Source organism: Macaca mulatta, chromosome 2 (genome assembly GCF_049350105.2).
Source record: "Macaca mulatta isolate MMU2019108-1 chromosome 2, T2T-MMU8v2.0, whole genome shotgun sequence".
NCBI classification, from domain to species: Eukaryota; Metazoa; Chordata; class Mammalia; order Primates; family Cercopithecidae; genus Macaca; species Macaca mulatta.
Window position 1 is genome coordinate 168802810 of NC_133407.1, and position 25603 is coordinate 168828412.

Sequence of the window (25603 nt, forward strand, 5' to 3'; positions counted from 1 at the left end):
CCGCAATCTATTGTTCAAAAAAGGGCACATGGTCAATGCAGATTCAAGAGTGCAGGAAACAAACTCTGCCTCTTGATGGGAAGAGCAACATGCTAGAGCAAGGCTTTGAGGAACTATTGATGGTTATCTTTGCAAACATTCTATCTTATTTCCCTTTCCCACCTTTCATCCTTTCTTCCTTACCAGTGTTCCATGGGGTTGTTCCCCACATAAATTATTTGTACTAAAATTCTCATCTTAGATCTGTACTAAGAGAGCTTGGTAAGTAAGATAGGAAAACCAAGAAGTGAACTGAAAATATTTCCAAGAGAATAGTGATGGCTTCTGTATGGGTTCTGTGCTAGGTGACAAAAACAATGTAAAAGGAGTTGCAAGAGCAGAAAGCTAGAGAGGCCTAGGGATTGATAATATCTATGATGTCAAATAATTAGATATGATAAGTTTGGCAGGGTGAGAAGGCTGGCAGGAAAGGAGACTATGATTCTAGGTCTGGCAGTGGCAGAATGTACCTTGGGAGACTCCAAGGAGCAGAAACCATGGATCAAAGACAAAATTTTGTTGATCAGCCTGTGGACGGGCTGTTGCTATCACCTTAGTGAAGCTCACCATTTTTGAAATAAATTCTGTGGATTGGATATTAGGCAAATACTCCTTCAGCTTGTTGTACAGGTTACAGGTGGTTACAGGTGATCCATAACCCTAGATCTGGAGAGGAGGCGGCCATTAACACAATCAGTGCAAAGGCCCTGGCAAAGTCAAGTTGCCCAGAAACAGCTTCAGCAGAATTTCCTGCCTACCAGAGCTTTATTCCTAAAAAAATTTATACTTTAAAAATCTAGGACTTCAAAAAAAATAAGATGTCTGGGAATGAAGAAAAGCTTCAGAGTCAGATTGCAATCAAGTTGTGCTACCAGTTAGGTGACACGTGGCATCACAAAAGGAACTTGGAATTTTCGAACCTCACTTCTTTTTTGTATTATATGGTGTTAAAATCCCGTTTGATTTAATTTAAATTTTTTTATTATTATTTAAGACTTTTATTAATGGATGCTTGCAGTTGGTTGACATTTTTGAAAAATCAAGTTGTAAACTTTTATTACAAATTAAAAATGAAGTGCTTAAAAATCTCAACCTGAGAACATATGAACCAATTTCAGAGCTTTTAAAGGCATGTTGAGAAAACGAACCAAACAAACAACAACAACAACAACAACTTTTGTTATTACCAAAAAGACATGTCTTTAGGTAAAAATAATTTTAAAAACCCCATACTTCATAGATAATGCAGGTAGTTCTGGTTATCTGATCAGTGGGCAAAAAGCAAGCACGCAAGCACTTAAGGTCTTCAGCCCCAATCTTTCCTGCATTCCTTATTGCTGTAATTTCATATTCATTTCTTCTTGTTGGATGACTAAACTGGATGATGGTGGAGATGGTAGACGGGCATTTACTCAACCTTCTTCTGCTTCGGGCACAGAATTCTTGACTGTTGGACCGGCTGCTGTTGTCTCTTTGCCATGTTGTGGTTTAGGGTTTTCTGGGCGTCTACATAAATAACTGGGGTTTTAGCAGCACCAATGTTGAGGTTGCTGCTGATACTGGGTCTCATCTTGATTTTCTTTACCCTCTTCACTGCCCTCCTCTCTAGGATGGCTTTGGCGAGAAGGTTCCCTGAAGAATCATGGTCTATAAACCATACACATATCCTGCCTCACTGGCCTACCTTGTGCTTTTGCACCCCGGTTGATAGCACCCTCTGTCGCTGCTCCCTGCAAGGGAGGGTTAGAATATGGTGGTCGATTTCCGTAGGGTCTCCGCGTGTAGTAAGGCGGGAACCTTCGCCTGCAGCTGGGCCGTCATTGTTGGGCCGAGCCTAAAGGAGCACTCTCCCATCCCTCATTCTTTTCTCCACTCTCACTATTCTGGTAATTCTGCTGGTAATTGCTTGAGGACCACATGGAGAGCGTCTATGATGGTTACGGTCAGCTGCATTATATACTGCTATGAACTGGACTCCACAGGAGCCTGTAACATTTGCTGTCTCTGCACCCTTTTCTGCTGCAACATCATCAAACTCCACAGTCTTTCCGTGTCCTACACTGCTAAGGTACTTTCTGGGGTTATTCTTCTGTATGGCATTCTGCTGTACAACTGCATCTTCGTTGGTGCCATTCCCATAGATGAAACCGTTTATTTCTTACACTGAACCATTTTACTGTTCCCCAAATCTTCCTTGCAATGATCTTATCCCCACCAGCAGGCGCCGCCTGTGAGGTCGCCCTTACCTGCGCCTCTGCAGGGGGTGCTGGCTTGGGGTTGGCTGCCTGGGCATCTTTGCTCAGAGTTGTGGTTGCTGTGATGGTGACCTGCTGGCTGCAGGATTGTGACTCCTTCTGAGGTGAGGGTAACTAGGCCGGGGGCGGTGATGGAGCTGCTCAGGGCTCTCTGGGTTCCGCTCTCTGCTCCTGCTAACGATTCAACTCAAGTTTCAATTAAATGATAAAACGTTGTCTAAGTGCCTAGCACAAAATAGGATATAACGGAATATGATTTCCCTTTCTTCCATTCTTTTTTCTCCTTTATAAAGTAAGATTTATAAACAAGATATAAGGTACGTTGTCTTTCTGCTGTTGTAGCTTGTTTCTGAAGAAGCGCAGCACATGTTTTTCAGTGTAGGATGCCCTGGTGACCTAAAGTTCACTCCGTTTCCCTTAGCTCTTACTCACTACTTAGTAGTCACTTAGTAGTGATTGCCCAATCTTAGGAAATGTGGTGTTTTGTTTGTTGTTTGTTTATTTGTTTGTTTAAATGGAGGGCAGGATTTATTTGTGCTTGGAAGGTATTTGGCATTCATACGGATTTTGGCAAGAAACGAGCTTCATCTGAACTCTGTTGTACTCTTATTCATTTTGTTAAAACTGATATTCAAATGATTAGAGTTATATTCAAGTAAGAATAAGGGAAACTTCTACTATGTAATTTATGTTTGTAGATTTTTGTGAATTGTAAATTAAACTTGGAAGCTCTTGGCTAAAGGATGTGTCTTTTCATTTCAAAGGAAGGAGTTAAAATTCTTATTTTGTTATTAGCATGATTATAGATTAATTCATTCATATTGCCTTTTCAAAACAAAATGAAGACCAGTGATACCCAATTCCAAACATTTCACATTTAAATAAAACGATTTAGAAAGGATGCAACTCAGTTTGCACATATGAACTATGTAAGTACCCCTTTATGTGACAGAAGTTGTAAGTAGGAACTGGAATATAATTTTGTGTTTATCTTCAGGTTTAATTTAGCCTGCCAGAATCTGTAGACTAGTAGAAATTATTACATGTGGTAATTTCCTTTTATATTGACATGATCATGAGATGGGAAACTAGAAGAAATTCAGAATTCCCTCATCTATGGTTATACTCTTGGTGTGTTGTCATCTTGGAATACCCTTCTTCCCACAACAGAATACTCACTTCCTTTCTCTCCTTTCTCACCTCCCCCAGTTGCACAGAATCACCCTTGGGTCCTAGCCTTCTGCCCAGTAATTGGACCCTATTTTCCAGGTAGGCACATACTGACCTTCAACTGACTTGCTAGTTTTCTAGGTCCACCTCTCTGCTTCTGTTTTTTCAGGCTCTCTTAACCATGTAGTAGTCTTTTCTTCCCTGGATAGTACTGATGCACTGCATGCTGTGTGGTTGGCCACCTCCTGCAGTTTGATTCAAAATAGCTTAGTGCCCTGCAGGGAGTAAAACCTGAGGCGCAGGACTTTCTGTGTCCCTCTATCATAGTACTTACCTCTTACCTCTTACTGCAATGCATTATATTATTTATGTATATATGCCTTTTAGCATGTATTTATTCTGGCATATTACAAACTCACTAAAGCAGATACAAAATTATTTTCTATGTGTGTGTGTGTCTCATAGAGGACAGTACACCTTGTACCAATTAGGTGCTTAATAAATGTTTTTCTGAGTGAATGTACTTCCAGCAAGTTGGAAAGAGCATTGTATTGTTTATCCTGGTTTTTGTTTATTTCTTTGTTTCTAAGCAGAAGTTTTTATAAGAAGATAGATCTAAAGTTCTCAGAATCCTAAACAATATTGCACCATCTTTTTCTTGAAATTTACAGCACATTTCTCATTGCTTAATCCTCAAATTTGAAATTATTTTTAACATACCATTCACAAAATTATCACACTCACCTGAAGTACAGATGTAAACAAGCTTCTTATCTCTATAGATAAGACAGCATCACATGTCAGTTGATGATTTGCTTGAGATTGTATGTGGGAGTCTACATTTTTAATTTTTTTGCACTTGTGTGAAAGGCATAATATATCTCTCCTGAAATATTTTCTTTGGGCCTGAGATCTGAGGAATTTGCCAAATCTATTTTTTAGAAATTGTACAAGAATCTTTCAATTATTGAAGAGCCTAGAAATAAGGTTATGTAGTTTTAGAATTTTGCATCTGGAAAGCAGAAACCATCTGTTCTCGCCTCACATTTCACATGAGTAAACTGAAGCCTAGATAGGTGAAGGGACCTGTCCAAAGTCTCATAGTTGCTTAATGGTGGAACCATACTTTTTGATAGTTAATTGAGGGTGTTTTTCACTATAACCTAATAGTGTTACATGCAGGGGTATACCAAAGGAAAAAACAATTTAATGAAATTGTTTAAAATTATAGATTTCTTGCAGAGATTATATTCTTACTGAGTTTTAAATAAGATTTTTTCCTTGCTGTTTGAGGTTACCATGTCCTATAATGCATCAAGTCTGAAAATGCATTTATAAAATAGAGAGATATGGACTCCACTTTTTCTATAACGTGAATGTGCTTTAGCTTCAGAGTTTTTAAAAAATTTTATATTTGGGTGTGTGCTTATTTTTAATTTAGAAAATATAATTTGGTTGGGAACTTAATTATTGCCAGTTCTTGAGAGAGTTCCTCAATCTTTGAGATGTGGTATGCGTTAGTGTAAATCTTGGCATAACTGCGGACATAAATTCTTCAATTGTTTTTTCCTTCTTTGGTTCTGGGATCTGATGAAGAGTGTTGGTTTTGAAACTTTTGAGGCCAGGCATGGTGGCTCATGCCTGTTGCAAAAATCTGAGACAGGTCTCGGTCAATTTAGGAAGTTTATTTTGTCAAAGTTAAGGAAGCCTGCCGGTGACACAGTCTCAGGAGGTCCTGATAACATGTGCCCAAGATGGTCGGAGCATAGCTTGGTTTTACACATTTTAGGCAGGCATGAGACATCAATCAACATATGTAAGATGAACACTGGTTTGGTTCGTAAAGGCAGGACAACTCGAAGCAAAAGCAGGACAACTCCAAGTGGGAGGGGGCTTCCAGGCCAATGGTAGATTAGAGACAAATGGTTGCATTCTTGAGTTTCTGATTAGCCTTGCCAAAGAGGCAATGAGATATGCATTTATCTTAGCGAGCAGAGGGATGACTTTGAATAGAATGGGAGGCAGGTTTGCCCTAAGCAGTTCCCAGCTTGAGTTTTCCCTTTAGCGTAGTGATTTTGGACCCCAAGATTTATTTTCCTTTCACACTGTAATCCCAGCACTTTGGGAGGCCAAGCAGGGAGGATTGATTGATCCCCCAGAAGTTCAAGACCAGTCTGGGCAACATAGTGAGACCCTGGGTCTACAAAAAACAAAATAGAAAATTAGCCAGGTGTGGTGGTATATGCCTGTAGTCCCAGCTACTCAGGAGGCTAGCGTTTGAAACTGCAGTGAGCTATGATCGTGTCACTGCGCTCCAGCCTGGGTGACAGATTGTTAGACAATACGAACTATTTACTAACATTTTTTCTACTTCCAAAACTTTTTGTTATATATAAATTTTGCTTGCATTCTTACCTATTTGATGGTACATATTTCTGTAAATGTACTTATTACCTACGTTATTGCCTCTTCATCTGCCTTTGTTCAGCCCTCTCCCAGAAGCCAGGGACATGTTTCTCGGTTTTTTTTTTTTTATTATTCAAGTTTTATTTGTATCTCTTGGTACTTTTTTAGAGTCTTCTGTTGTCTTTTTCTCTGTAACCTTCTGTTCTCAGGATTAATAATGATACAAGAATTTTGCTTCTTGTGTGGAGAAATAAACATCCAATCAAACAACCGGCCTGCAAATAGTAGCTATAAACTCTGAACAAAAACAAAAAATAAAAGCAAAGCATAACAAAACACAATACAGCTATTTAAAGGTTTTGGAGAATGGATGAGACTAGAGAAATAGTTCAAAATAGGTTCAAACTTTGTATTAAGCCAATGTCATGAGGTGAAGTGAGTTTCACATTTCTAAGGCTTTTTCTGAGGGCGTCTCCAATTGTAGTGGCAACATGGGACAATTAAACTCCAAGAGAAAGCCCATTGCTTTCTCTGTAGGCTATAGGAACTCTGGGAAGGAACAGGGATGTCAGAGAATGAGGAAGAACATAGGAAAGTAAAGAGACAGAGATGAGAAATTGTGTGTATAAATTCTGGCTTAAGTCTTTGGCTGACCCCTGAACTGCACATGCACAGGGCAGACTGAAATCAATCCAAACTGAAATCCAAAAAGCACAGATTTTTCAATATGAGATTAGCCAAATTAATGTCCCGTGAAAACAAAGATAGTAGCACTCTTTGGCTCAATGTGACACTATCTGGAGTATCCACAATTAACATTGACAATGTCTAAGTTAAAACCCATAATTGGCTCGGTGCGATGGCTCACGCCTGTAATCCCAGCACTTTGGGAGGCCAAAGTGGGTGGATCACGAGGTCAGGAGATCGAGACCATCCTGACTAACATGGTGAAACCATGTCTCTACTAAAAATACAAAAATTTAGCCGGATGTGGTGGCGGGCACCTTTAGTTCCAGCTACTCGGGAGGCTGAGGCAGGAAAGTTGTGTGAACCCAGGAGGCAGAGGTTGCAGTGAACCAAGATCGTGCCACTGCACTCCAGCCTGGCAACAGAGTGAGACTCCATCTTAAAACAAAACAAAACAAAAACAAGCAAACAAAAAATCCCATAATTACTTCAACCCAGTAAAATGTTACCCTTTCTTAAGGATCAACAGATGGCAATCTTAAAATCACCCACATGTTGGAATTACTAGGCAAGAAAATTAAAGCAGGTATTAAAACTGCGCTTTAAGAGATGAAAGGGAATATGGTTGAAATGAACAAAAAGATAGGAAATCTCAGCAGAGAAATAAGAAATTATTAAAAGAACCAAATGGCCCAGGTGCGGTGACTCACACCTGTAATCTCAGCACTTTGGGAGGCCGAGGGAGTGGATCACAAAGTCAAGAGATTGAGACCATCCTGGCTAATGTGGTGAAACCCCACCTCTACTAAAAATACAAAAATTAGCCGGGTGTGGTGGCGGGCACCTGTAGTCCCAGCTACTCGGGAGGCTGAGGCAGGAGAATTGCTTGAACCCAGGAGGCAGAGGTTGCAGTGAGTCGAGACGGTGCCAGTGCACTCTAGCCTGGCGACAGAATGAGACTCCATATCAAAAAAAAAAAAAAAAAAAAAGAAATTTTAAAACAGAGAAATGTATTATATTAAATAAATAAATTAGTAGGATTAACAGTATAATGGAGGAGGGGTTTAATCTAAAAAGGAGTGAGAAAAAAGAGTGGATAAAAAATAAGCAGAATCTCAGAAACCAGAAGTACAATTTTATTTATTTTTTACTTAAAAATATTTAATTGACAAAGGTTGTATATAGTGAAAGTGTGCATTGTGATTTTTTATGCATACATTTCTTAGTGATTATCACAATCAAATTAATTCACACATTCTTCACCACCCATTCTGTACATTAGATCCCTGGAACTTGTTCAACTTATAACTGAAAGGTTGCACCCTTGAATCAACGTCTCCTTATTTTCTCCACCACCATTCCCTGGCAGTCATCACTCTTTCTGTTGCAATGAGATTCACCTTTGTATATGATTTTATATAAGCGAGATCACAGACTATTTGCCTTTCTATATCTTGCTTATTTTACTTAGTATAATGTCTTACAGATTAATCCATGTTGTTGAAAATGACAGGTTTGTTTGTTTTTTTATAGCAGAATAATATTTCATTGTGTATATGTACCACATTTTCTTTATTCATTTATCCAATTTACCCATTGATGGATACTTAGGTAGTTTCCATCTTTTGGATATTATGAATAATGCTGCAATAAGTATGAGGGTACAGATATCTCTTAAAGACACTGATTTCATTTCCTTTGGATATAAACCCAGAAGTGGGCTTGCTGGATCATATGATTATTCTATTTTGAATTTTTTTAGGAAACTCCATACTATTCTCCATAATGGCAAAACCAATTTACATTCCCACCTACGGTGGACAAGTGTTTTCTTTTCTCCACATTCTTGCAGATATTTATCTCTTAGCCCTTCTGACAGGCATGACGTGATATCTCACTGTAGTTTTGATGTACATTTCCCTGATGATTATTGATGTTGAGCACTTTTTAATATACTTCTTGCCCATTTGTTTGTATGCCTTCTTTGGGAAAATGTCTATTCAGGCCTTTTTCTCATTTTTAAATTGAGTTATTGGTATTATTTTTTTTGCCATTGAGTTGTGTGAGTTCTACATACATTTTGAATATCAACTCTTCATCAGATATATAGTTGCAAATATTTTCTCCCATTCAGTAGGTTGCCTTCTCAGTTTTTGTTTCCTTTGCTGTGCAAAAGGTTTTTAGTTTGTTGTAGTTACTACTTTTTTAATTTTTGCTTTTGTTACCTGTGCTTTTCATGTCAATATCCAAAAACTCTTTGCCAAAACCAGTGTCAAGAAGCTTTGTTTTACAGTTTTGTATCTTACATTTAAATCTTTAATTCATTTTGAGTTAATTTTTGTGTACAATGCAAGACAAGGATCCAGTTTTATTCTTTTGTATTTGAGTATCCAGTTTCCCAAAAACCACTTATTGAAGAGAATTTCCTTTCCTTATGGTGTATAGTTGGAGCCCTTGCCAAAGATTAGTTAACCATAGATGTGTGCATTTATTTCTGGGCTTTCTATTCTATTCCATTGACCTACGTGTCTGTTTTTATGCCAGTACCAAACTATTTTGATTACTATAGCTTCATAAGACAAATTGAAATCACGGAGTGTGATGCCTCCAGCTTTGTTCCTTTTCAAGATTGCTACGGCTGTCTGTGATCTTTTGTGGCTAACAAATTTCAGAATTTTGTCTATTTCTGTAAAAAATATCATTTTAATATTGATAGATTGCATTGAATCTGAAAATGCTTTAGGTAGCATGGGCATTTTAAAAACAGCAGTTCTTTCAATTCACGAACATGCAATATTTTTACACTTGTTTTTGTCCTCAGTTTCTTTCATCAGTGTCTTAGAGTTTTCGGTGTATAAATCCTTCATCAACTTCGTTAAATTTATTTCTTAGTATTTGATTGTATTTGATACTATTGTAAGTGGAATTGTTTTATAATTTGGATATCTGTCCCCACACACCTCATGTTGAAATTTGATCCCAGTGTTAGCGGTCAGGCCTAAGGGGAGGTAGTTTCCTCATAAGTGGTTTGGTGTCCTCCTTGATGTATTGAGTGATTTCTTGCTCTATTGGTTCCCATGAGAGCTGATTGTTAAAAAGAGCCTGTCAGCTGCCTCTTCTTTCTCTCTTGCCTTGTAATCTCCACACACTGGCTTCACTTTACCTTCTGCCATGAGTGGAAGCAGCCTGAGCTCTCACCAGGAGCTGGTGCCATGCTTCTTGTACAGCCAGAAAAGCTATGAGCCAAATAATTTTTTTCTCTTTATAAATTACCCAACCTTAGGTATTCTTTTATAGCAATGCCCACAGACTAAGATGGATAGTTTTCTTAATTTCTTAGAGAATTCTTTGTTAATATATGGAACTGCAACTGCTTTTTGTATGTTTACATTCTATTCTGAAACTATTGGGTTCATATATCAGTTTTAAAAGTTTTTTTTTTTTTTTTTCCCCTGGAGTCTTTAGGGTTTTTCTACATATAAGATTATGTCATCTATAAACAGAGACAATTTAACTTCTTCCTTTCCCATTTTTTTCTTGCCTAATTGCTCTGGCTAAGAGTTCCAATACTATGTTTAACAGAAATAGTGAGAGTGAGTATGTGTTCTCATTCCCAATCTTAGAGGAAATGCTTTCAGCTTTTCACCACTGAGTATGATGTTATCTATGGGATTATCATATATGATCTTTATTATGTTGAGGTAAGTTCCTTCTGTACCAAATTTTTTGAGGCTTTTTATCAAGAAAGCATTAATTTTTGTCAAGCACTTTTTCCACACTGTTAAGATGATCGTCATATGATTTTTATCCTTCATTTTGTTAATATGATGTATCACATTTATTGATTTGTGTATGTTGAATCATCCTTGCATCCCAGGGATAAATCCCACCTGATCATGGTGTATGATCCTTTTAGTGTGCTATTGAATTTGATTTGGTGGTATTTTGTTGAAGACTTTTGTATCTATATTCATCTGAGATAGTGCTCTGTAATTTTCTTTTCTTGTAGTACTCTTGTCCAGCTTTGGTATGAGGGCAGTGCTGGCCTTGACATGAGTTAGGGAGTGTGTCATTCTTGTAAACATTTTGGAACTGTTTGAGAGGGATGGGCATTAATTTTTTAAAGCTTGGTAGAATCTGTTCATCAAGACATCTAGTTCTTTTGCCAGGCACGGTGGCTCACGCCTGTAAGCCCAGCAATCTGGGAGGCCTAGATAAGCAGATCACTTGAATTCTGGAGGTCAAGACCAGCCTTGCCAACACAGTGAAACCCCATCTCTACTAAAAATACAAAAACTAACCGGGTGTAGTGGTGGGTGCCTGTAATCCCAGCTACTTGGGAAGCTGAGGCAGGAGAATCACTTGAACTCGGGAGATGGAGGTTGCCATGAGCCAAGGACACTATGGCACTGCAGCCTGGGTGACAGAGCAAGACTTTGTCTCAAAAAATAAGACATTTAGTCCTGGGCTTTTCTTTGATGGGAGCACATTTTATTACTGATTCAATCTCCTTACGTGCTATTGATCTATTCAGAATTTTATTTTTTATGATGCAGTCTTGGCATCTTGTATGTTTCTAGGAACTTATTTTTTACTAAGCTATCTAATCTGTTGGAATATAATTGTTCTATATAGTCTTTTTATAATTCCATGTGTTTCTGTTCTGTCATTTTAATGTATCCATTTTCCATTACAAAATTTTAAATTTGAGTCTTCTTTCTTTTTTTTCTTGGGTAATCTAGCTAAAGAGTTATCTATCTTCAAAAAAACGAACTCTTAGATTTACTGATCTTTTCTATTATTTTTCTATTTTCTATTTCATTTATTTCTGGTCTAATTTTTAATATAGCCTTATTGCTGATGACTTTGTGCACTTAGTTTGCTCTTTTTTTAATTTTTGAGGTGTGAAGTTAAGTCGTTTGAGATTTTTCTTCTTTTATTAATGTAGGTATTCATTGTTATGTACTTCCCTCTTGTTGTGTGCCCATTTTCATTTGTTTAAAGAAATTCAGGATTTTGGTTTTGATTTCTTCTTTTACACGTTGGCTATTAAGGAGTGTATTATTTAATTGCCACATATTTGTGATTTTTTCACTTTTATTTTTTCATTTTTAATTTCTTCTTTTATTGATTTCTAATTTTATATTGTAGTCAGAAAAGATACTTGAGATAATTTTAGTTTTTTCTAAATTTGTTAAAATTTGTTCTGTGGCCCAACATCTGATCTATTTGGAGACTGTTCCATGTGCACTTGAGAAAAATGTATATTCTACTGCTGTTAGATGGAGTGTTCTATATATGTCTGTTAGGTCTATTTGGTCTGTAGTACTTTTAAAGACCACTGTTTCCCTAGTGATTTGCTGTCTATATGATCTATCCATTTTTGAAAGTGGGATATTGAAATCTTTTAATATTATTGTACTGCTGTCTATTTTCCCCTTCTGTTAACATTTAATTTATATATTTAGATTCTCTAATGTTGAGTGCATGTATTATGTGCAATTTTTTATATCCTCTTAATGAATTGACCACTTTATTATCATTTAATGACCTTCTTTATGTCTTCTGATAGATTTTGACTGAGTCTATTTTGTCTGATATTAACTATAGCCACTCCTTTTCTCCTTTGGTTATCATTTGAATGGATTATCTTTTCTCATGTCTTCACTTTTTGGGTATGTATCCTTTTGGCTAAAGTGAACCTCTTATAGACAGCATATTGTTGGATTTTACATATTTTTTTTCTGTTGAGCCAGTCTTTGTATTTTGATTGGAGAATTTAATCCATTAACATTTAAAATAATTACTGACAAATTCTGACTGTTTTGTAGTTCTTTTTTTTTTTTTTTTTTTGAGATGGAGTCTTACTCTGTTACCCAGGCTGGAGTGCAATGGCACGATCTTGGCTCACTGCAACCTCCACCTTCCAGATTCAAGCGATTCTCCTGCCTCAGCCTCCCAAGTAGCTGGGATTATAGGCGCCTGCCACTGCGCCTGGCTAATTTTGTATTTTTAGTAGAGACGGGGTTTCACCATCTTGGCCAGGATGGTCTCGAACTCTTGACCTCATATTGCATTCACCTTGGCCTCCCAAAGTGCTGGGATTACAGGCGCGCGCTACCACGCCTGGCCTGTTTTGTAGTTCTTTTGTTTCTTTCTTCCAATCTTGCTGTCTTCTTTTGTATTTTATTGAATTTTTGCTTTGATTCATGTTTTTTGTGTCTACTAGAAGTTTTTTCCTTGTGGTTACCTTGAGGCATATATAACACATCTTATAGTGACAACCATCAAATTTAAACTGATAACTTAATTTCCATTGCATACAAAACCTCTATACTTTGCTTTTCCCCCAGCCCCCCCCTTTATTTATATAACATTTTATACATTTTTATATTGTGTATCCATTAATAAATATTCTAGCTGTAGTTGTTTTTGATACTTTTTGTATTTTATCTTTTATACTAGACTTAAAAGTGATTTACAGGAGAGAAATTGTCCATCCCAGTGGTTGGAACTCAGGAATCCACAAACTTCACCACTATGAGCTAAAATTATCTGGGGTCCTAAATAAACTTTAAGGCAGTCTGAGCCACAAGGACTGCAACTCCTAGGCAAGTCCTAGTGCTCTGCTAGGCTTGGAGTCAGTGGATGTGAGGGTCATATGACCTAGTGAGACACCAGACATGGTAGCCAAGGGAGGGCTTCTACCACCCCTCCTCTCACCCCAAGCAATGCAACTGGTAGCTCTGAAAGAGACTCCTTTCTTCTACTTGAGGAGAGGAGTGAAGAGTAAACAGGACTTTGTCTTGCAACTTGGATCCCACTCAGCCACAGTAGGATAGGGCACAAAGTAGAGTCTTGAAGCACCCATTTTAGGCACTAGCTCCCAGATAACATTTCTAGACATACCCTGGGCTAGAATGGAATGTGCTGCCTTGAAGAGAAGGACTCAGCCCTGGCAGGATTCATCACCTGCTGACTAAAGAGCCTCTGGGCCTTGCCTAATCAGCAGCAATATCCAGGCAGTACCTGTCATGGGCATTGAGTGAGACTCTGAAACATGCTGGCTTCAGGTGTGATCCAGCACATTCCCAGCTGTGGTCGCTATAGGGAGACACTACTTCTGCTTGAGAAAAACAGATGGGAGAGAAAAGGGGACTTTGTCTGGCAGCTTAGATACTAGCTTGGCCATAGTGTTGTAGAGCAGGAAGTGGGCTGTTGGGGTCCCCGAATCCAGGACTTGGTTCTTGAATGGCATTTTGGGACTTTCCCTAGGCTAGAGGGGAGCTCACCACCTGCATGAGTCCCAGGCCTGGCAGCATTCACCACAAGCTGACTGAAGAACCTTTGGGTCTTGAATGAACATTGTTAGTACTCCCCATGGGCCTGTGGCAGTGGTGTCCAAGGGAAGAGACTTCTATGCTTGTGGAAAAGACTTGTCTTGTGGCTTGGGTGCCAGCTCAGCTGCAGTAGAATAGAGCACCAAGTAGATTCTTAAAGGTTCTTACTCCAGGCCCTGAATCTTAGAGGGAACCTCTGGAACCATCTGGGGCTGGGGGAATTCGGTGCCATGCAAAAAAGGACACAGGCCTGGCTGGTATTGGTAACCGATAACTGTAGAACCCCAGGGCCTTGAGTGAATGTAGGTAGCAGCCAAATAGTGATTATAGCGGGCCTTCTGCAAGATCCAGTGCTGTGCTGGCCTCAGGTCAGACCCAGCAAAGTCTCAGTGGTGATGGCCACAGGGGAACTTGTATTATGTCTCCCCCAGCTCAGCACCAGGTAGCTAAGCACGCACACACACAGAGACTCTGTTTGGGAGAAAGTAATGGAAGAGAACAAAAGTCTCTGCCTAGTAATCCAGAGAATTCTTCCAGATCTTGTACAAGGCCACCAATGTGGTAATTCTATGAGTCTGTAAGATCCTCAGTGTAACTGACCCTGGAGTGCCCCCATTGTAGACATAGCTGCATTGACCAAAAATTTAGTCACAATAAACAAGTCCCTTAGCATACCTAGAACACCTTCCCAAGAAGAATGTGTACAAACAAGTCCAGACCACCAAGAATACAATAAATACCTACTTCTTCAATGTCTAGACATTAACGGACATCCACAAGCATCAAGACCATCCAGGAAAACATGACCTCATCAAGCAATCTAAATAAGGCACCAAGGATCAATCTCAGAGAGACAGAGATAATGTGACCTTTTAGACAGAATTATTGAGGAAACTCAGTAAAATTCAAGATAACATAGAGAAGGAATTTGAATCCTATCAGATGAATTTAACAAATAGATTGACACAATTTTTAAGAATCAAGCAGAAATTCTGAAGGTGAAAAATGAAGTTGACACACTGAAGAATGCAGCAGCCTCTTAACAGGAGAATTGATCAAACAAGAAAGAATTAGTGAGCTTGAAGATGGGCTGTTTGAAAACATATTTAGGAGACAGAAGGACAGAATAAAAAAGAATGAAGCATGTCTACAAGATACTCAAAAGGGCAACAGTTATTTGTCTTAAAATTGAGGCAAAGAGAGAGAGAGGTAGACAGTTTGTTCTGAGGACAATATCAGAGAACTTCACAAACCTAGAGAAAGATATAATTATTCAAGCACAAAGAAGGTTAAAGAACACCAAGCACATTTAATCTAAAGAAGACTATCTCAAAGCATTTAATAGTCAAATTCCCAAAAGCAAATATAAGGAAAGAACCCTAAAACCAGAAAGAGAAAAGAAACAAATAACATACAGCAGAGCATTTAGCATCAGACTTTTCAGTGGAAACCTTACAGCCCAGGGAAAAGTAGCATGACATATTTAAAGTGCTGAAGGAATAAACTCTTACCCTATGATAATATACCTGGTGAAAATATCCTTCATACATGAGGGAGAAATAAAGACTTACCCAGACAAATAAAAGCTGAGGAATTTCATCAATATCAGACCTGTTCTACAAGAAATGCTAAAGGGAGTACCTCAATTAGAAAGGAAGGGATGTTAATGAGCAAAAAGAAATCATCTGAAGGTACAAAACTCGCAGTAAAGGTAATAATATTATTGCATAAAAGTACTAGCACTTTGTACATATTATGTACATAGAAAAACAACATTATAATAATGTAATCATATTTGTAAGTATACTTGAAATATACTGATATCATACAGTACAGATTTCAAGACTAAAACTATAAGAAGAGATAAAGAAGGTCACTATATAATTATAAAGGGGTCAATTTAGCAAAAGGATATAACAACTGTAAGTAAATATACACCCAGCACTGAAGCACCCAGATGTATAAAGCAAATATTATCAGAGCTAAATAGAGAGATAGACCCCAGTACAATAATAGCTGAAAACTTCAACATCCCACTTTCAGCAATGAACAGATCATCCATACAGAGAATCAGCAAAGAAACATTGGACTTAATCCACACTATAGACTGAATGGACCTAATATATATTTACAGAACATTTCATCCAATGGCTGCAAAACACACATTTTTCTCCTTAGCACATGGATCATTCTCAAGGATAGATGATACCTAAGACTACAAAATAAGCCTTAAAATATTCAAAAATTTGAAATAATATCAAATATCTTCTCTGATCACCATGAAATAAAACTAGAAATTAATAATGAAGAATTGTGGAAACTATACAGATATATGGAGATTAAACAGTATACTCCTGAATGATCAGTTGGTCAATTAAGAAATTATGAAGGAAATTTTAAAAGTTTTTTGAAATAAATGATAATGGAAGCAGAACATATCAAAACTAAGAGGAAAGTTTATAGTGATAAGTGCCTACATCAAGAGAGTAGAAAAACTTTCAATAAAAAAACCCAACAATTCATCTTAGAGAACTAGAGAAGCAAGAGCAAACCAAACCCAAAATCAGTAGAAGAAAAGAAATAATAAAGATCAGTGCCGAAATAAATGCAATGGAAATGAAGAAAATAATACAAAAGAACAATGAAATAAAAAGTTGGTTTTTTGAAAAGATAAACTCGACAGACATTTAGCAAGACTAAGAAAAAAAGATAGAAAACCCAAATAAATAAAATCAAAATTGAAAAATGTTACCTTACAATTGATACTGCAAAAATTCAAGAGACCTTTAGAAGCTACTATAAGCAACTATTAATACATGTAAATAACTTGGAAAACCTAGAAAAAAATGAACAAATTCCTAGACATATACAACCTACCAGGATTGAACCATGATTCCAATACCAGCACAGACCAGTAACAAGTAATGAGATGGTAGTTGTAATAAAAAGTCCTTCAGCAAAGGAAACCCTGGGACCTGATGGCTTTACTGCTGAATTTTACCAAACATTTAAAGAACTAATGCCAATTCTACTCAATCTATTCTGAAAAATAGAAGAGGAGGGAATGTGACCACCTTCTGTGAGGCCAGTATCATCCTGATAGCAAAACCAAAGACACATTAAAAAAAAAAAAAAAGAAAAAAGAAAAACACAGGCCCCTATCCCTGATGAACACTGATGTAAAAATCCACAACAAAATGCTAGTAACCCAAATTCAACAACACATTAAAAAGATCATCATGACCAAGTGGGATTTATCCCAGACCTCAAGGATTATTCAGCACATGCAAATCAATCAATATAATACCGCATATCAACTGATTGAAGGACAAGAACCATACGATTGTTTCAAATGATGCTGGAAAAAAACATTTGTTAAGATTCAATATCCCCTCATGATTAAAAAAATAACTCTCAAAAAACTGGGTATAAAAGTAACGTATCTCAACATAATAAATGCCACATACAACAGACCCACAGCTAGTATTGTGCTGAGTGGGGAAAAACTGAAAGTCTTTACCCTAAGATCTGGAACATGACAAGGATGCTCACTTTCATCACTGTTATTCAACATAGTACTAGAAGTCGTAGCTAGTACAATTAGAGAAGAGAAAGAAATAATGTTCATCCAAATTGGAAAGCAATAAGTCCAATTTTCCTTGTTGGCAGACGAGATGATCTTATATTTGAAGACTTCACCAGAAAACTATTAGAACTGATCAATAAATTCAGTAAATTTGCAGCATACAAAATCAACATACAAAAATCAGTAACATTTTTATGTGCCAATAGTGAAAATCTAAAAAAGAAATTTAAAAAGTAATTCAATTTATAGTAGTTACAGATAAAATTAAATACCTAGGAAATAACTGAAGAAGAGAAAGATCTCTACAATAAAAACTATAAAAGATTGTTGCAAGACATTGAAAGGGACACACAAAAAAATGGAAAGATATTCCATGTTCATGGATTGGAAGAATCAATATTGTTAAAATGCCCATACTACCCAAAGCAGTCTACAGATTCAATGTAATCTCTATCAAAATACCGATTACATTCTTCACAGAAATAGAAAATACAATTATAAAATTTGTGGCAAACCACAAAAGACCCACAATAGCCAAAGCGATCCTGAGCAAAAAGAACAAAACTAGGAATATCACCTGAGTTCAAATTATACTACAGGGCTATAGTAACCAAAAGAGCATGGTACTGGCATACAAACAGTACATATAGCAATGGAACAAAATAGAGAACCCAGAAGCAAATTCATACATTTACAGTGAACTCATTTTCAACACAGGTGGCAAGAACATACATTGGGGAAAGGGCAGTCTCATCAATAAATGGTGCTGGGAAAACTGAGTTCCCATATGCAGAAGACTGAAACTAGACCCTTCTCTCTCATTATACACAAAAATCAAGTCAACGTGAATTAAAGACTTAAGTCTAATACCTCAAACTATGAAAATGCTGGGGGGAAAAGAAAAAAACACCGAGGAAACTTTCCAAGACATTTGACTGGGCAAATGTTTCTTGATTAATACTCCATAAGCGTAAGCAGCCAAAGCAAAAATGGACATATGGGATCACATCAAACTAAAAAGTTTCTGCACAGCAAAGGAAACCATCAACAAAGTGAAGAGACAACCCACAGAATGAGAGAAAGTGTTTGCGAACTATCCATCTGACAGTGATTAACAACCAGAATATATAAGGAGTTCAGACAACTATATACAAAATAATCCAATAATGCAAATACAAAATAGGAAAAAGATTTGAATAGACTTTTCCCACAAGAAGACACACAAATCATAAACTGGTATATGAAAAAGTGCTCAACATCATTGATCATCAGAGAAATGCAAATCAAAATTACATTGAGATATCATATAACCCCCATTAAAATGACTTGCATCCAAAAGACAAGCAATAATGGATGATGTTGAGGATATGGAGAAAAGAGAATCTTGGTACACTGTTGGTGGAAATGTAAATGAGTATAGGTACTATGGAGAACAGCCAGGAGGTTCTTCAGAAAACTAAAAACAGATCTACCATATGGTTCAGCAATCTGACTGCTAGATACATACTCAAAACAAAGGAAATCAGTTTATTGAAGATATATATGCACTTTCATGTTTATTGCAGCACAAGTTACAATAGCTAAGATTTGGTAGCAACCTAAGTGTCCATTAACAGAAGAATGGATAAAGAAAGTATGGCCCATATATGCAATGGAGTACTATTCAGCCATAAAAAAGAATGAGGTTCTGTCATTTGTAACAACAGACCAGGCACAGAAAGACAAACTTGTCACATATTTCTGGGAGCTAAAAATTAAAACAATTGAGCCCACAGAGATAGAGAGTAGAATGAATGACAGTTACCAGAGGTTGGGAAGGGTAATGGGGAGTAGGAGCTGGATAAGTGGGAATGGTTAAAGAGTACAAAACGATAGCTAGAAAGTCACCCAACAGCGTGACTAGTCAAATATAATTTAATTGCGTATTTTAAAATAACTAAAAGAGTATAGTTGGATTGTTTGTAACACAAAGCATAAATGCTTGAGGTGATGGATACTCCGTTTGCCTTTATGTGATTATTAGGCATTATATGCCTATATCAAAATATCTCATATACCCCATAAATATATATACTTACTATGTATCCAAAAATATTAAAATAAAAAGTTAAAAAATATACCTAATAACAAATAATAAAGAGATAAATAACCCAATTAAAAAGTGATGTGCATACCACCATTTCAGTATTAGAGTATTCTGAATTTGGCTATATATTTATTTTTACCAGTAAGTTTTATTGTTTCACATAATTTTATTTTATCATCTAGTATCCTTTTATTTCCACTCCAAGAGCTTTCTTTAGCATTTCTTTTAAGTCTTGTGATGATGACCTCCCTCAGTTTTCCTTTGTCTGGTTATGTCATTATCCCTCCTTCATTTTTGAAAGACAGCTTTTGTGGATATACTGTTTTTATTTGGCAGGTGTTTTTCTTTTAGCATTTTGAATCTATTATTCCATTCCCTCCTGGCTTACAAGGTTTTTGTTGAGAAATCCACTGATAGTCTTTTGGATGTTTACTTACATGGGACAAGGCTCTTTTCTTTCACTACTTTCAAGATCGCTCTCTGTCTTTCACTTTTGACAATTTGGTTATAGTATGTCTTAGAGCTTTGTTGGAAGCCTTTATGCTGCTTGAATCTGAATGTCCATATGCCTCCCAGAATTTGGAAACTTTTCTGCTAATATTTCTTTATATTAGTTTTTGTCCTCTTACTCTGTCTTTCTTCTCTGGGAATTCCTAATTCATATGTTTGTACACGTGGTATTGTCCCATTGGTTCCTCATACTTTCATCACTCTTTTTCAGTCTTTTTCTTGTTTTTGTTCCTCTAGGTGGGTAATTTTAAATTACCTGTCATCATGTTCACCAATTCTGTTTCTGTATGATTGAGTCTGCTGTTGAAGCCCTGTATTGAATTTTTCACTTCTGTCTTCGTACTTTTCAGCTATAGGATATCTGTTTGGTCCTTTTTTTTTTAACGGAATATAATATTTAAACTAAACTAATTTTTTAATGAATTGTTTTCCTAATTATATTTTGTGGTTTATTTGTGTTTTCTACATCTCATTGGACTTATTGAAAATGATTATTTTGAATTATTTTTCCCTGCGCTGGCAGGACTGCTCTGAGAGAGCATCCAAGAGGAACTGGAACTAAGTGGCAGCTCCCTTTTATGATCCTCAGCTAAGACAAATGAGTGTCACCTGAGGCATTAGTGTGCATGACTTCTTCCAGGCCCCTTTGTAGATGTTTTTGATAGCAGGAGGATGGAGCCGTTTCCAAGTCTGGAGCTGGGACCATCATTGGCAAGTCTGTCATGTGGGCTTGATTCTACCCTCTCAAAATGGCCTTCTTAGGTCTTGGGTGTCACTAGTGTTCACAACCCCCTACTTAAGTCCCAAAGTTTCAACTATGGCACTTTTTTTTCTTGGATAGCTAGAAAATTATTATTGCTGTGACGGTATATGTCTGAGGGACTGCCTATTCTCTCATGTAGGGTATTGAAGAACAAGAATAGGACAGAGAAAATATTTAAAGACTTTAAGAAGAAAGATTAAAAATTCCCAAATTTTGTGAAAGACATGAAGCTTAGTGAACTCTAAATACAATAAATTTGAAGGAAACAATACTTGGAAACATCATAGCAAAGCTGCTAAAAACCAAAAATTATACTTTATTTAAAATTGGTAAGTGTTAGGGAGACAGCATAATATCCTATATGAACATAATTAAGAAAGATGAGTGAGTCAGTAGTGGAAGGTAGTATTTAAGTACATGGGCTTTAGAGTCTCTCTCTATCAACCACTGCTGCTTGTTAATTTTATGACTTTGAGTCCATTTATTTTCTTTGAGCATTCTTTTATTTCTTTATACAATTGTGATAATAAAGAAAATAAAACTACTTATATGGCTGATATACAAATTAAATAATATATGCAAAACTCTTACCAAACACTTAGTAGTAGCTAAATAAGTAATAGCTATTGTTACTTTTCTTTTTCTGAGTTTCTTTTGGCTAGCTTGTACCTCTTCTAAATCCTAACCATTGTAAATAATTTTTCTTTCTCATAATGCCTTTATCTGGATTTGATATCAGTGTTCAAGGGCCTTCTACAAGAGTTGAGGTGCTTTCCTGTTTTCTGTGGTCCAATTTTTATGACATAGACCTCAACAGAGTTTTAATGTGTATTACATTTTATATTTAAATGTATTTGGGCCTGGTAATATGTGTGTGTGTGTGCATGTGTGTGTTTATATAAATTTCTAACCATATATCGGATATCTTTATTTATAATTGTCGAATCAGAGTTTCTAGTTCTTCTCAGGCAAGTTATATTTTTCTACAAAATTGTTGATATTATCTCACTTGTAAAATAACTTGAATATTTAAGTCAAATTAGCATAAAGTATTTCATAGTATTCAGTAATCATTTTAAATGTCCAAATAGATTTGTTTTTTCTTTTTCATTGTGTTTATCTCTTCTTTTTTATAATAAAAATTCCCAGAGATTTTTCTACTTTATTAGTCATTAAAAAAAAAGCAACATTTAATTTTGTTGACTGTCTTTACATTTTTGTTTTTCATTTCCCTTATGCTCGGTATTATTGTTATGTTTCAGCTTTCACATTTTTTGGTTTTACTTTTTTGTAACTTTTCTAATTTCTTGATAGTTTTAGTCTTGTCTTGTCTTTTTAGCATATTAACTTAAAGTTGTACTTTGCTCCCTAAAACTGTTTAGCTGCATCGCATGAGTTTTGGTATGTAGTCGTGCATCTCATAATGACAGGGATACATTCTGAGAAATGCATTGTTAGGTGATTTCATCATTGTGTGGGCCTCACAGAGTGTACTTAGGTAAACGTGGATGGTATGGCCTATTATACACCTATGCTGTATGGTATAGTCTTTTGCTCCTAAGTTATCATTAATACAGTGAATGGAGCTTGCAAGACTGGAAGTTGCTCTGAGCAAGTTAGTGAGTGAGTGGTTAATGAATGTGAAGGCCTAGGACATTACTGTATGCTACTGTAGACTTTATAAACACTGGACACTTACGCTACACTAAATTTATAAAAGTTTTATATTTTTTCATTAATAAATTAACCCTAGCTTACTGTCAAGTGTTTTACTTTATAAACATATTTTTTAACTTTTTGAATTTTTTGTAATAACACTTAGCCTGAAGCTCACATACGTTGTATAGCTGTACAAAATACTTTTTCCATACATCTGTATTCTATATTTTTTCCATTTAATTTTTTTTTTTTTTTTTTTTACTTTTTAAACTTTGCTAAAAACTAACAAAAATGTGCACATTAGCCAAGGTCTACACAGGGTCAGGATCATCAATATCACTGTCCTCCACCTCTACATCTTGTCCCACTGGAAGGTCTTCTGGCATAATAACATGCATGGAGCTGTCATCTCCTGTAACAATGCCTTCTTCTGGAATATTCCCTGAAGGACCTACTTGATGCTGTTTTACAGTTATCTGAGGTTTTATCAGTTCTGGAAAAAATTCATCATCATTTCAGATATTGCCTTTTTGTCTTTATTTTTTCATTTTCAAATACTTATTAGCAATGTGTGAGAGTTTTTTATTTTGTCCTTTATATCTCCTAATCTTTTTAAAAAAATATTTTCTATCTCTGTTTTGTGTTGGGTAAATTCCTTGGAATTATCTTTCAGTTCAGTAATCCGTCCTTTAGCTCCATTTAATATGATGCATTCTCACTTCAGATATTAATTTTAATGACAATTTTATTTCTATAAATCTCTGTATTTTTATCAAATCTGCCTTTTTCATAGTTTCTTTTTTTTTTTTTATTTTGGCCCTTAGATTAGTTCCCTGAGACTGTGCCCTATTTTGAACTTAATGCTTATATTTCATTTACAGTTTTTCATCTGCTGACTCATTTATGAATGAACCTTTCTTCGGGTTTGATATTTTTGATATATGAACTCTTTTTCACTGGTCTTTGCTTTCTCTGTGAGACTCCCACGTGACCTGAGTTGTTGAAGGTGTCCTGCTAAAGTGGATTCGTTTCTTCTAGGTATTCCAGATATATTAGTAGGTTACCATTCTCAGTGGTTACAGTTATTGCAAACTTTATTTCTACCCCTAAATTTCTCAGGTTATTACTAAGTTGAATAATTCCCATGGGGGCTTGTGGTAGAATCATAGTAATGCCAAATACCCTAGCTCTATCTTCTTGATTTCTAAATTCCTTTCTTATAAAACATTTTAAAACTTTTATGTATATAGTGTTTATGTATTCACACAGAAATGTTTCTCTAGGACCTTTATATTTTAATAGAAACATTTCTGTGTGAATATAGCCTGACATTTTAAAGAAAACTCTTTCCTATTTCTTTGACTTGAATGCCTTTCCTATACCTTTATATTTTAATAAAAACATTTCTATGTGAATATAGCCTGGCATTTTAAAGGAAACTCGTTCCTATTCCTTTGACTTGAATGCCTTTTCTCTAAGACATTTCTGGCTAACTCCCTCCTTCATTTCTTTTGGGTCTTCACTTGAATGTGATCTTTCCATAATTTCCTTGCTGGTCCCCCTACCTAAAATTTCAACCTCAACTCCCAATCCCATCATTTACTTTCCCCTTTCCCTGCTTTATTTTAATTCCTTAGCACAGATAATTGTCTGTCATTCTATATATTGATTATCAGGGATCCACAACAAATATAATCCCCATGAGATCAGAAATTTCCATCTATTTTGTTCATTCCTAAATCACCACCACTTGGGACAATGCCTGTCACAGTAAGTACTCAATAAACATTTTAGAATAAATGAATGAAGTATCCAATGGTTGTATATTGTGTACCTTGTCCTGAACTTGGTGGTGATGACACAAAAGAAAGAAAATAAGCCAGATTCTAGCCCTCATGAAGACGATGGTCTTGTAGGGAACATAGACTATTAAAATCATAGTTTATCAGCTGTGATTGACAAAGGGTATGAATTCAAATGAACTCTTGATGAGCTTATTGGTACCAGGTAGATATTCCCTGAGAAGTATGGGGATAGGGTGATTGCTTTTGATATGCAGTGCATCTCAGACTTGTTCTATCTGAATATTGACCAAATAATACACATACACACATATACGTACACAGAAAAGATAATGATTTAGACAGAAAACAATTTTAATGAGGGAGCTGATGTAAGTTTGACCAAATTAGTAAGAATAATGAAAGCAACTAAGTATGAAAATAGAATTTCCAGTGAAGTATTTTTGGTACCAGGTTTTTCTTCCAGAGTTGGTAGCCCCTGTCTGATGAGCACAAAATGCAAAGAATTGGCCTAACTCTACATTCTGCTGCCTTGTAATTGTACCTAAAAAGCGAGAACACATTTGCCTTTTATACTTCTGCAAGTAGTACATAGAAAAGGATATCCTGTTACTTTATTATAGTAAATAATAAGGTTCATGGCTATATTTACAAAGGTTGAGTTTTCAGCATGTGAAATGATGTGAAGAATGTTAAATCTCTAATATGTGTTTAATGTACATTTCAGTTGATTTTTCTCCAACTATAATAGTAGCAATTATTTTATTTATATGAGGGAAAGACTACGTCACCTAAGGGAAAAGCTAATAGATTTCTTGGCAGTTTTTGTATCATGTTGAAATCTTTTTCCATTTCTAACTGCTGTGAAATCCTTGCTACTCTGTCTTACACATGTTTTTTTAATTTATTAACTCTAATACCTACTTACTTTTTTTCTGCATTTAAGCCCTTATTTCATCTATGTTTTCCTACCTAAAATGTACTATCCTGGTTACTTGATGAAGTTATAACTCGATCTTGGTGCAGACACTGACTAGTCAAGGTAAAGGAACTAATTGATATTGAGCCCCTTCTCCTAAATGCCATAAATAATGCTAATTGCTACTTGTATACATATAATCCCATTAAGTCATCATAAAAACATAAAATTTTATGTAATATAAAAATATAATATATATTTTTATGTAATATAAAAATATATATTTTTATGTAATATAAAAATATTATATAAAATCCCCTTATTTTAAATATGATTAAGCTGAATATTAGAGATGGTGTGTAAGTTTACCTAGGACACATA

The 25603-nt window shown here is 36.0% G+C and overlaps 1 protein-coding gene and 1 pseudogene across 41 annotated transcripts in view; one reads left to right on the top strand and one right to left on the bottom strand.

Moving 5' to 3' along the window:
* ZBTB20 (zinc finger and BTB domain containing 20) overlaps window positions 1-25603 on the top strand; it is an 814450-nt gene that overhangs the window by 211549 nt on the left and 577298 nt on the right. For 8 of the 41 annotated variants that reach the window (XM_077993883.1, XM_077993867.1, XM_077993896.1 and 5 more), the window contains one exon: window positions 3504-3563. The exons of the other annotated variants lie outside the window; for them this stretch is intronic. The gene's annotated coding sequence lies outside the window, so the exon portion shown is untranslated. The remainder of the gene's footprint in view (window positions 1-3503; window positions 3564-25603) is intronic. 41 annotated transcript variants of the gene reach the window in all.
* Window positions 1452-23647, bottom strand: LOC114676186 (Y-box-binding protein 1 pseudogene; annotated as a pseudogene).